This window comes from Neofelis nebulosa, chromosome 7, assembly GCF_028018385.1.
Source record: "Neofelis nebulosa isolate mNeoNeb1 chromosome 7, mNeoNeb1.pri, whole genome shotgun sequence".
In the NCBI taxonomy this organism is placed as follows: Eukaryota; Metazoa; Chordata; class Mammalia; order Carnivora; family Felidae; genus Neofelis; species Neofelis nebulosa.
Window position 1 is genome coordinate 26,544,787 of NC_080788.1, and position 13,420 is coordinate 26,558,206.

Genomic DNA, 13,420 nt, shown 5'->3' on the forward strand with positions numbered 1-13,420 from the left:
CAAATAATCCAAATTAAAATTGCAAAAACATGAACAGACATTTCCCCCACAAAAGACATACGGATGTCCAACAGACATTTGAAAGATGATTAACATCATTCATTATCAGGGAAATTCAAATCAAAACCACAATGATATATCACCTCACACCTGTCAGAATGCCTAAAATCAACAACACAAGAAATAACAGGTGTTGGGGAGAATGTGGAGAAAAAAAGAACCCTTTTGCTCTGTGGGTGGGAATGTAAATTGGTGCAGCCACTGTGGAAAAGAGTGTGGAGGTTCATCAAAAAGTTAAAAACAGAATCACCAGTAATTCCAATTTTGGAGATCAGTAATTCCATGGAGATTTACCCAAATAATATAAAAACACTAATTCAAAGGGATATATGCACCCCAATGTCTATAGCATCATTATTTACAAATATCTGAACTATGGAAACAGCCTATCTCCATCGATAGAGAGATAGATGATAGATGATAGATAGATGATAGATAGATAGATAGATAGATGATAGATCTATAGATGGTAGATAGATGATAGTGGAATATTACTCAGTCATAAAAAATTAAATCTTGCCATTTGCAAACATGGATAGATCTAGTGGGTATAATGCTAAGTGAAATAACTCAGAGAAGAACAAATGCCATATGATTTCACTCATATGTGTAATTTAAGAAGCAGAACAAATGACCAAAGAAAGGTAGAGACAAACCGCAAGATAGACTCTCAACTATGGAGAACAAACTGATGGCTACCAGAGTGGAAGTGGGTGGGGAGATGGGTGAAACATGTGAAGAGGTTTAAGAGTACACTTACAATGGGCACTAAGAAATGTATATAATTGTTGAATCACTATATTGTACACCTAAAACTGATATAACACTGTATGTCAACCATACTGGAATTAAAATTTATAAAAAAATAAAAATTAGGGATGCCTGGGTGGCTCAGTCGGTTAAGTGTCAGACTTCAGCTCAGGTCATGATCTCACAGTTCATGAGTTCCAACCCGTGTCAGGTTCTATGCTGACCGGTCAGAGCCTGGAGCCTGCTTCAGATTCTGGGTCTCCTTCTCTCTCTGCCCTTCCCCCACTCGTGCTCAGTCTCTCTCTCTCTCTCTCTCTTAAAAATATATAAACATTTGGGGTGCCTGGGTGGCGCAGTCGGTTAAGCGTCCGACTTCAGCCAGGTCACGATCTCGCGGTCTGTGAGTTCGAGCCCCGCGTCAGGCTCCGGGCTGATGGCTCGGAGCCTGGAGCCTGTTTCCGATTCTGTGTCTCCCTCTCTCTCTGCCCCTCCCCCGTTCATGCTCTGTCTCTCTCTGTCCCAAAAATAAATAAAAAACGTTGAAAAAAAATTAAAAAAATATATATAAACATTAAAATTTTTAAATTAAAAAATAACATTGTATCTCATTCTCCACGTATCAGGCACTTGTAAAGTATTTTCTATACTTTAATTCTTAGTGCCAATATTTCCCCTGTTACCATTGTGGCTCACGTTATTGCAACTGGACTACATGCTCCTGCTTTTGCTCCATGCATTCTTTTCTCAACATAGGTCCTACTGAAAGGAAGTCAGATCATGTCACTACTCTGGCTAAAACCTTTCAGTAGCTTTACTTCTTACAAAACTATTTGCCATTACCTGCAGTGTCATACAAGAGGCCATGAGAGTTCTCTGTCTTCATTGCCTCAAACCTCCATCATCCACCCCTCCAGCCATATTTGCATCTTCCATGACCCTTGAATACACTTAGTGCACTACTGTCTGGAGCTGTGTATTTTCATTGCATTCACCTTAACAACCTTGCTCCAGATTTCTATAGGAACTCATTCCTTCACTCTCTTTAAGTCCTGAATCAGATGTCATTTTCCCCGGACATCTTATCTGAAATTTCAAACTTATCCACTGTAATACTTCCTACCTACCTTCTTTGCTTTATTTTTCTTTTTAGCTTTTACTGCTAGGTAATATAATATATATGCAACTTCTTTTTCTTTTCTTCATTTTTTAAGTGTCACCTTACTAGAGTGTAAACTCCATGACGGGTTCAATGAAGCATTGTTTTCCATTTTACAAAGGAAGGAGCTGATAGGGAGGTAAAATGATTTGATCAACATTGCTGGGCTAGTGGGTGAAATTGCATAGGTGCAAATGATGAGCAATCCAGGATTCCCACCAAGAAGAGATGTTTAGCTATGAGATGAAAACAGAATGGAGCTTAAAGAGATCTGGAAACATGGTAAATATGATGTGGTTTTAGGGGAAATTACAGAAATGCTACTTTATAACAATAATTCATGTACTTTTAGGGCAGAGGGAGTGATGTTTGTTTTAATATGCCCAAACCTCTCCCTCTTTGTATTAAAGTGTATCCTTCTTCCATAAGCCTGTGACTAGATGAACATGGTGTGAGAAGCAAGCAAACGAGTGGGCTAGGAAGAGTAGATAATAACAGAACAGTTTGGCTATGTGGGCACACCATCTTCACATACATTATCTCATTATCTCTCTATTTCCTTCCAATGTTTAGAGATGAAAGATCAAAGGGAATAAATCACTTGTCTGGGGTCATCCAATTAGGAAGCTGCAATGTTAGTGCTTACTTTCAACTTTGTCTTGTCCCAAAACCTATACTCCTTACTGTTACTAATGATACTGTACTATTCTGGTTTTGTAGAACAATCCAGAGTCATTTATTTTGGTCACATTGCAACAGCTCCATTGCAATTGTGTATTAGAAAACTTCTTTGATTACTTCAAGATAAATCATTATGTTTCTTTCTGATGTGTGACACTTTGAGGTTAATTTAATCCAAGCACCTGAGAAGTATTTTAATTTATGTCACCATTTAAATTAGTATGGCAATATTTCAAAAGATGACTGTAGTTCAGAATTTTGAAACATGGAAAGCATCCAATCAGAACAAAATCAGAAGCTCAGAAAAGTAGCATTACAGTAGGTAGTACCTTTCCTTTGAGACAGGTGAAATATTCTGCAGATGTAAACAATCCATAGATATCTCTGTTATTATGACAACATTTAGATATAGTAGTTACATTTAGATACAGTAAAGTATATAGAGGCTGTGAATGTGAAATATTTACCAGATTGAAAGAGTTTAGTGTCAGACTACATACCCTTCCTATTTTATTTCTTTTACAGTGTTTACCACATTGTAAATATATACATATATGTATGTATATATATATATATATATATATATATACATACATATATGTATGTATACATATTCTCTTTCTCTCATATATATATGAGACACATATATAAACACATACATATATAAACACATACAGTGTTTACCACATTCTGACTATATATATATATATATATGAGAAAGAGAATCTTAAGCAGGCTCCACACTCAGTGAGGTGAGTGAGGAGCCCAAGGCGGGGCTCAATCTCATAACCCTGGAATCATGACCTAAACTAAAATCAAGAGTTGGACACTTAAACAACTGAGCCACTCAGGTGCCCCCAAGAATTTTTAAAATTCCAGTTAGTTAACATATAGAGTTATATTAGTTTCAGGTATAGAATTTAGTTATTCAACACCTACATACTTGACCATGCTATCACAACAAGTGTACTACTTAATACCCATCACCTATTTAATCCAGCCTTCCATGCCCCTCCCCTCTGGTAACCATCAGTTTGTTCTCTGTAATTTAGAGTCTGTTTCTTGGTTTATTTCTCTCTCTTTTGTCTGTTTTTCCCCTTTGCTTGTTTGTTTTGTTTCTTAAATTCCACATATGAGTGAAATCATATGGTATGTGTCTTTCTCTGACTGATTTATTTCACTTTGCACTATGCTCTCTAGCTCTATCCATATCAAGATTTCATTCTTTTTTGTGGCTGAATAAAATTCTATTGTATTAAGATATACCATGTTTTCTTTATCCATTCATCAATTGATGGTCACTTCTGTTGCTTCCATAGTTTGGCTATTGTAATAATGCTGCCATAAACATAGAGGTGCATGTATCCCTTTGAATTAGTGTTTTTGCATTCTTTAAGTAAACATCCAGTAGCATGATCACTGGATCATAAGGTAGTTCTATTTTTTCCCTTGCTTCAGGAGACATGTCTAGAAAAATGTGGCAATGGCCAACACAGTGCTCTCTTGTAGGATTTGTATGGTCTCAGGTCTCATGTTTAGGTCTTTAATCCATTTGGAATTTATTCTTGTGTATGGTGCAAGACAGTGATCCAGTTTCATTCTTCTGCATGTATCTGTCCAGTTTTCCCAGTACTGTTTATTGAAGAGAGTGTTTATTTCCCATTGGATATTCTTTACTGCTTTGTCAAAGATTAATTGACCATACGGGTGTGGGCTTATTTCTGGGTTTTGTATTCTGTTTTATTGATATATGTGTCTATTTTTCTGCCAGTACCATACTGTTTTGTTTGCTACAGGCTTGTCATATAACCTGAAGTCTACAATTATGACACCTCCAGCTTTGTGTTTTGTTTTTGTTTTTGTTTTCTTTAAGGTTGCTTTGGTTATTCAGGGTCTTTTGTGGTTCCATATATATTTTAGAACTTTTCTAGTTCCGTGAAGAATATTATTGGTATTTTGATAAGGATCACATTGAATCGGTATACTGCCTTGGGTAGTATAGACATTTTAACAATATTTAAATCCATGAGCATGGAATGTCCTTCTATTTCTTTATGTCATCTTCAATTTCTTTCTTCAGTGTTTTATAGTTTTCAGGGTACAAGTATTTTACCTCTTTGGTTAGGTTTATTCTTAGGTGTCCTATTATATCCAATGTCACTTAGGTGCTATTGTAAATGGGATTGTTTTCTTAATTTCTCTTTATTCTGCTTCATTATTAGTGTATAGAAATGCAAGAGATTTCTACACATTGATTTTGCATCCTGCAACTTTACTGAATTTATTTACCTCTAGCAGTTTTGGTGGAGTCTTTCCAGTTTTTTATATATAGTATTATGTCATCTGCAGATAGTAAAATTTTCACTACTATCTTATTGATTTGGGTGCCTTTTATTTCTTTTTGTTATCTAATTGCTATGGCTAGGACTTCCAGTACTATGTTGAATAAAAGTGATGATAGTGGACATCCTTGTCTTCTTCCTGATCATAGAGGAAAAGCTCTTAATTCTTCCACATTGAGGATGATATTAGCTGTAAGTTTTTCATATATGGCCATTATTATGTCATTTTCCCTATAAACCTACTTTGTTGAGGGTTTTGATCATGAATAGGTGTTGCACGTTGTCAAATGCTTTTTCTGTAGCTATTGAAATGATCATAGGTTTCTTACCCTTTCTTTTATTGATATGATGTATCACATTGACTGATTTGCAAATATTGAACCACACTTGGAAGCTTGGGAATAAATCCCACTTGATCATGGTGAAGGACTTTTTTAATGTATTGTTGGATTCAGTTTGCTAGTAATTTGTTGAGGTTGTTTGCTTTATGTTCATCAGGAGTATTGGCCTGTTGTCTTTTTTAATTGTGTCTATGTCTTGTTTGGGGATCGAAGTGATGGTGGCCTCAAAGAATGAATTTGGAAGTTTTCCTTCCTTTTCTATAGTTTGGAATATTCTGAGAAGAATAGGTACTAAGTCTTTATTTTTTTTTTAAGGTTTGTATTTAAATTCCAGTTAGTTAACATACAGTGTAATATTAGTTTCAGGGGTACAGTATAATGATTCAATACTTTCATACAACACTCAGGGCTTATCACAACTAGTGCATTCCTTAATCTGCATCACCTTTAACCCATCTCCCATCCACCTCTATTCTGGTAACCATCAGTTTGTTCTCTATGGTTAAGTGTATGTTTCTCGGTCTGTCTTTCTCTCTTTTATCCCCTTTGTTCATTTGCTTGTTAAATTCCTCAAGTGAGTGAAATCATATAGTATTTGTTTTTCTCTGACTGACTTATTTTGGGTATTGACTCTTCTTTAAATGTTTGTTAGAATGCTCCTGTGAAGCTATCTGGTCCTGGACTTTTGTTTGTTGAGAATTTTTTGATTACTGATTCAATTTCAGTGTTGGTTATTGGTCTGTTCAAATTTTTCTATTTCTTTCTGTTTAGTTTTTGTAGTTTATATGTTTCTGTTTAGTTTCTGTAGTTTATATGTTCCTAGGAATTTATCCACTTCTTTAGGTTGTCCAATTTGTTGATATATAGTTTTTCCATAATATTGTCTTAGAATTGTTTGTATTTCTGTAGTGTTGGTTGTTACTTCTTCTGTTTCATTTGTGATTTCATTTGAGTCTTTTTTTTTATAAGTCTGCCTAGAGTTTTATGAATGTTATTGATTTTTTTCAAAGAACCAGCTCCTAGTTTCATTAACTTGTTCTATTGCGGGTTGGTTTTGTTTTGTTGTATTTTGCTTTTGTTTGCTTGTTTGTTTAGTTTCTGTATCATTTATATTTATTTCTGATCTAATCTTTAAGATTTCCTTCTTTCTTCTGCATTTAGGCTTCATTTATTGTTCTTTTTCTGGCTCTTTTAGATGTAACGTTAGGTTTTATTTGAGATTTTTCTTGCTTCTCAATGGAGACCTATATTGTTATAAACTTTCCTCTTAGAACTGCTTTTACTGCATTCGAGAAGTTTTAGATCACTGCGTTTTCATTTTCATTTGTTTCCCTGTACTTTTTAATTTCTTCTTTGATTTCCTGGTTGACCCATTCACTGTTTAGTAGCATGTTATTTAACCTCCATGTATTTGTGCTTTTTCTAGAATCTTCTTGTGGTTGATTTCTAGCATTGTGGTCAGAAAAGGTGCATGGTATGACTTCAACCATTTTGTACTTGTTGACACCTGTTTTGTGACCTGGTCTGTGATATGTTCTGAAGAATATTCCATATGCACATTAAAATAATGTGTATTTAGGATGCGGTGTTCTGAATATACCTGTTAAATCCATTTTGTCCAGTGTGTTATTCAAAGCCATTGTTTCTTTGTCGATTTTCTATTTGGATGATGTATCCATTGATCTAAATAGCATGTTAAAGGTCCTACTATTATTTATCACTAACAATTAGTTCCTTTACATTTATTATTAACTGTTTTATGTATTTTCATTCTTCTATGTTGGGTATATAAATATTTATAATTGTTATATATTTTTGTTGGATTGTCTCCTTTATTTTTATAGAATGTTATTTAACTGTTTGTTAAAACAGTCTTTGTTTTAATGTGTATTTTGTCCAATATAAGTATTGCTACTGTGGCTTTCTTTGGACATCCATTTGCATGATAGTTGTTTCTCCATCCCTTCACTTTCAATCTGCAAGTGTCTTTAGGTCTAAAATAAGTTTCTTGTAGGCAGCATATAAATGGATCTTATTTTTTTTTTCTTTTTTAAATCCATCTTGTCACCCTGTGTCTTTTTATTGGAGCATTGAGTCCATTTAAATTCCAAGTGATTATTGATAGATATGTATTTAGTCCCATTTTATTACTGGTTTTATAGTTGTTTTTGAAGATTTTCTTTGATCCTTTCTTGTCTTTTTCTCTTTCTTGCCTTGCTGATTTTCTTTAGTGATTTATTTGGATTTCTTTCCCTTTATTCTTTACATATTTATTAGTAATTTGTGATTTGTGGTCACCATTAGGTTTCTATATCACTTCTGCATTTGGCAGTCTATATTAAGTTGATGGTCATTTAAAGAGTACATCCTTTTTTGAGTTCCTTGACTGAATTTTTAATAGAAATATTCATTTTTACTGCTTTCATGTTTTCAAACTTTACAGTATTACTTTTGGTTTCTCCTTTCCACTGGAATATTCCCATTTAATATTTCTTTCAGGGCTGGTTCAGTGGTCATAAACCCTTTTAGTTTCTATTTGTCTGGGAAACTCTCTCTCTCTCTTTCTGAATGAAAACCTTGTTGGATAGAGTACATTTGGCTGCAGATTTTTTCCATGCAGCACATTGAATATATCATGCCACTCCCTTCTGGTTTAGGATGTTTCTGTTGAGAGATCTGCAGCTAGCCTTATGGGTTTTCCTTTGTAAGTTATTTTCTTCTTTTGTCTTACCACGTTTAAGATTTTTTTCTTTGTCATTATATCTTGCCAATTTAATTATAATATGTCTCGGTGCAAGTCTGTTTTTGTTGATTTTGATGGACACACTCTATTCCTCCTGAATCTAGATATCTTTTTCCTAATAATTTAGCTATTATTTCTTCAAATAAGTTTTCTGCCCCCCTTTCTCTCTCTTTTTCTTCTGGGACTCCTATAATATGAATATTACTACATTTGATGGAGACATTATGTTCTCTAAGTCTATTGTTGTTTTCATAATTCTTTTTTCTCTTTTTTACTCAGCCAAATACTTTCTATTTCTCTGTCTTCTAGGTAACTAATTAGTTCCTCTGCTTCTTCCAGCTTTCTGTTTATTCCATCAATGCATGTTTCCCATTTCATTTATTATACCATTTATCTCTGCTATACTATTCCTTATCTTTGTGTTAAGTGTCCCATTCAGGTCTTCCACTCTTTTCTCAAATCCAGCGAGTATCCTTATGTTCACTGATTTAAATTCTCTATAAAGCATGTGACTTATATCTGTTTTGCTTATATCTTTGCCCATGGCCTTGTCCTGTTCTTTCACTTGAGATAAATTTCTCTGTCTTCTCATTTTGTCTGTCTCTACCTGTCTTTCTGTGTTAGAAAAGTCAACTACATCTCCTGTACATGGTTTTATGAATTAGAGGTCCTGTAGCACCCTGAGGTGAATTTCCCCCTGCTCCCCAGGACCTGGTAGAGGTCCTGAAGTGTCTCCAATGTGTGCTTCATGTCCTCTGTTGTTTTGTACTGGCCACTTTATCCTCCAGGCCAGTCATCTGTAGAGGCTGTCTTTGCCTAATGTGCACAGTGTTTTCTAAATGTGGAAGTGTGCTCCAGCTTATTGGTTGCCAACACCACTAGAACTGAGGATCCACAAAACTCCTGCCCTGGGAGACATGATGTTGGCAGGGTTTTTGGCTAGGCTTCCAGGGGAAGGATCCCACCATGTTGGTACTGAGGCAAATATGACTAGAGGGGCAGTTCCACTGGAGTGCTGGGGGAAGGGCATGGTGTGAGCAAGTGAGATAGCAAATGTCCATGCTGCACTGGTTCTTGTGGGTGGTCCTGTGCTTATGCTAAAGGAGAGGAGCGGGAAATCGTGCTTTCTAGGTACTTTTTCCTGGAGGAGTCTCTCATTAAATGCTGTCTCTCTAGGATGCACTCCAGGATGAATGGATAACATCCCCACTATGTGCCCCAGGTACTCTTCAGATCATTGTTTTCATGTTGTGTGTCCTTAAATTCTTTGCCTGCCTGCCTTCCAAGAACTGCTCAATCCCTCTGGGCTCTATCACTGCCAAGCCCACTAAACTTTTTTTTTTAAGTTGATTTATTTATTGGAGAGAGACAGAGACAGAACAAGTTGTGGGGGGAGGCTACGGAGAGAGATGGAGACAGAGAATCACAAGCAGCCTTTGCACTGTCAGCACAGAGCCAACGTGGGGCTCCATCCCACGAACTGTGAGATCATGACCTGAGCTGAAACCAAGAGTCAGATGTCTAACTGAATGAACCACCCAGGCACCCCCCACTAACCTTAAAAACTCTAGGCTTTCTTTTCCAGAAGTCACAAAATTTGGCTTCTCTTACTTTCCAAACCAGTTACTATGAGGATTTGTTTTCCCTGTGCACTCTCCTGATTGCTAGTCCATCTTTCACCCTCCTCCACCACTGTGCAGCAGCTACAATCCATTTCCTTCCCAAACCGTATCTCTGTACTTCGTACTTTCTTTGATGTGGCCTCCTCTCTACCTTTAGTTGTGAAGTTTGTTCTACCAGTCTTCATGCCAATTTCTGGGGCTATTTAGGGCGATTTAATAGTTATCTAGTTGAATTCATGAGACAAAGCAAGCCTAGGATCCTCCTACTCTGCTGCCATCTTTCCATCCTTACCATGTTCTGATCCTTATCAGATTACTTTTTACCTCCCCCATCCCAATACACTGTAAGTTCCCTAAGAATATGTATCAGAAAAAAATTACAGGGCAATATCCCTAGTGAAATTAGATGCACAGAGAGAATAGCTGTCACCAAAATGATAAGGAAAAAAAAAGTGTTGGAAAGGATGTCAAGAAAGAGAAATCTTGTGCACTGTTGGCAGGAATGCAAATTGATGCATCCACTATGGAAAACAGTTCGCAAATTAAAGAATAGAACTGCAATATTACCCAGGAACTCCACTTCTGGGAATATACACAAAGGAAGTGAATGCAGGATCTTGAAGAAATATATGCACCACCATATTTATTGCAGCATTATTCACAATAGCCAAAATATGGAAACAAGTGAACTGTCTGTCAATGAGAGATATATCTATATCTATCTATATGTATATATCTTTATATAATGGGGTATTAGTCAACCATGAGAATGGAGGACATTCTGCCATTTACAACATGGGTTGACTTTAAGGGCATTATACTAAATGAAATAAGCCAAATAGAGAAAGACAAGTACTGTATGATTTCTACTGTATGATCTCAGTTATATGTGGTATTTTAAAAAGTTGAACTCAGAAACAGAGAGTAGATGGTGGTTACCAGGGGCTGGGGCAAGTGTGGGAAATGATTGATCTTGGTCAAAGAATACAAACTTCCAGTTGTAAAATGAATAAGTTCTGGGGATGTCAGGTACAGCATGGTGATTACAGTTATTAAAAGTAGATTTTAAAATATGCTCACCACAAGAAGAAATGGTAAATTAATTATGAGACGCGACATAGGCGTTAGCTAATGCTAAGGAGTTCATCATTTTGGACATGTATATGAAATCAACATGTTGTACATCTTAAAATTGTATGAAGTGAATGTCAATTATATACCAATAAAGCTAGAAAAAAGAGTATGTATCAGGTCTTTCTTTGGTCAATAATTTTATTGTGTTTAATAAAAATATCATGAATAGGTCTTTGGTGTCATCTAGCATCATATTTCTGCAGCTGAGCAAATTCCTGCATCTAATTCATCAGCTTGCTTTTTTAGAGAAATAGATCCTTTCCAATTTCTCTCTCTTCCCACCCTTTTTATTTTTTAACTTTCATGACTTGATGAATCAAGGAAGCTGAATTTTATATACGTTCAATGTTATTTTTTTCAGGAACTAACTCATTTTACTGGGCTTAAATATCAATCAACCAATACCTGACCTTACCCAAATACTGGCACCCAAGAAATTGTAAATCTCAATAACACACCAATTCTCCTGAATAACAATCTTGTTGCGACAGGGAGTTTAGGCAAACTTCCTCCTGTAATGAAGGCCTCACAACACCCTGGATCATGTCTTATATGTGGCAAAATATAGTGTGAATAGTAGCCAATTTCCTTTTTCCCTAATATTTGTCAATTCAGAGTTGCTGGTTTTTCTTTCCATGGAAACTGAGTTTCACATTGATGTGACCAAAGTTCTTCTTGAGGAGTCACCTGGGGTCCTTCATAAAATCTGGGTGTTCCTATGGTGCCTGAGTGGCTCAGTTAAGTGTCCAACTTTTGATTTCAACTAACGTAATGATTTCATGGTTTGTTAGTTCGAGCTCCGTATCTGGCTCCATGCCTACAGTGTGGTGCCTGTTTGGGATTCTTTCTCTTCCCCTTTCTTTTTGCCCTTCCCCTTCTCATGCTCTCTTTCTCTCTCAAAATAAATAAATAAACATTTTAAAAATAAAATAATAAAATAAAATTTGGGCGTTCCTTCAGAGTGATGTGTACATTTTGTGAAATGTCAACTGTCTGGTTGCCAAGAATGCTCATCATTATTGTAACAGATACAGAAAAGAGAGGACCATGTTTTTTATTTCCCCACTTGGTTCTGAGGCTACCCACGGTATGTGATCAAAGCATGTATAATTTTTACATTGAATTTGTTGTCTATATCCTTCCCATTTTACCCATGTACTTTACCCATTTACTTATCCATAATAAACTATTTCTGGTGTGTGTGTGTGTGTGTGTGTGTGTGTGTGTGTATGTTTAAGCTCCCAGACATAGATATCTCCTTTCATTACTGCCAAAAGATCTGTTCACCTCTAGAAATATTTGCATTCCTATTGTTAATATAGGCTGAGGTGGCTATCAAGGGGATACAACATGTGTATCTGGGGGCAGTAAACAGAGTGCAAAGTACTATATCCTGCAAAAAAAAACCATTTTCTACATGTATTTTGAAAGGCAAAACATGTTTATATCCTATTGTGTCAGTTTCCAGGGTTCTTTCTATATGTGCAGCCAGCAACTACAAATAAATATGTAAACAAATATATCTTTAAGAAGAGCATCATAGTATACACATTGTTGTGCAACTTGCTTTTTTTTAAATTTGATAATATATGTACTGAAAACAAATGGAATTATTTTCCAATAAAAGAGGATTATATCTTAGATTTGCTTAACAATAAATCTGGGGAGAAGAGGGAATGAATAGGTGAGGATAGAGATGCAACAACAAGGACCATGAGCTGATAGCTGCTAGAACCGGGCAATTTATCAAAGCCTTCTCATGTTTTGTACCATTGCCACAATTATTAGATAGATAGATAGATAGATGATAGATAGATAGATAGATAGATCTTTTTAGTATTTTGAAAGCATTTTATTGTAAAACAAACACCAAAACAAGGTACATTTAGTTGAACAATTTATCATAAAGCAAACATCTGTCAAGAAAACAAGAAATAAGGATAACTATGTTCTTGCTCTTTTGTTCTACTATGGCTTTAGCAATTGACACTGACCTTTTCTCTGAAACAACTTTTGATTTAAAATTTCTATTTATTTGTTTTCTATTTCGTTTTTTTCCTGCCCTTATATTTATTATTATATTTCTGCTTGTTTTGCAGATACTGTGATTTATTTTGTTTTGTGTTAGCTAGCTTCTTTTTGTTGTTGATTTTTTTTAATGTTTATTCATTTTTTGAGAGATAGAGCACAAGTGGAGAGGGGCACAGAGAGAGGGAAACGTAGAATCTGAAGCAGGTTCCAGATTCTGAGCTGTCAGCACAGAGCCTGTTGCTGGGCTCAAACTCACAGACCATGAGATCATGATTTGAGCCGAAGTGTCCTTGGACATTTAACCGAGACACCCAGGCACCCCTGTGTCAGCTAGCCTCTTAAGATGAAATCTTGGGACACCAAATTTAGACCTTTTTTCTTTCATCAGAACCACGTATAGCTAGGTGCACCAAGGGCGCCTGGGTGGCTCAGTTGGTTAAGCATCTGACTTTGGCTCAGGTCATGATCTCACGGTTTCTGAGTTTGAGACCCTGAACTGGGTTCTCTGCTCTTAGCACAGATTCTGCTTTGGGCCTTCTGTCCTGCTCTATTTCTGCCTC

At 36.0% G+C, this 13,420-nt stretch overlaps 1 protein-coding gene across 1 annotated transcript in view; it reads right to left on the reverse strand.

The window, feature by feature from the left end:
* GABRB3 (gamma-aminobutyric acid type A receptor subunit beta3) overlaps positions 1 to 13,420 on the reverse strand; it is a 475,998-nt gene that overhangs the window by 349,292 nt on the left and 113,286 nt on the right. The window lies entirely within an intron of this gene.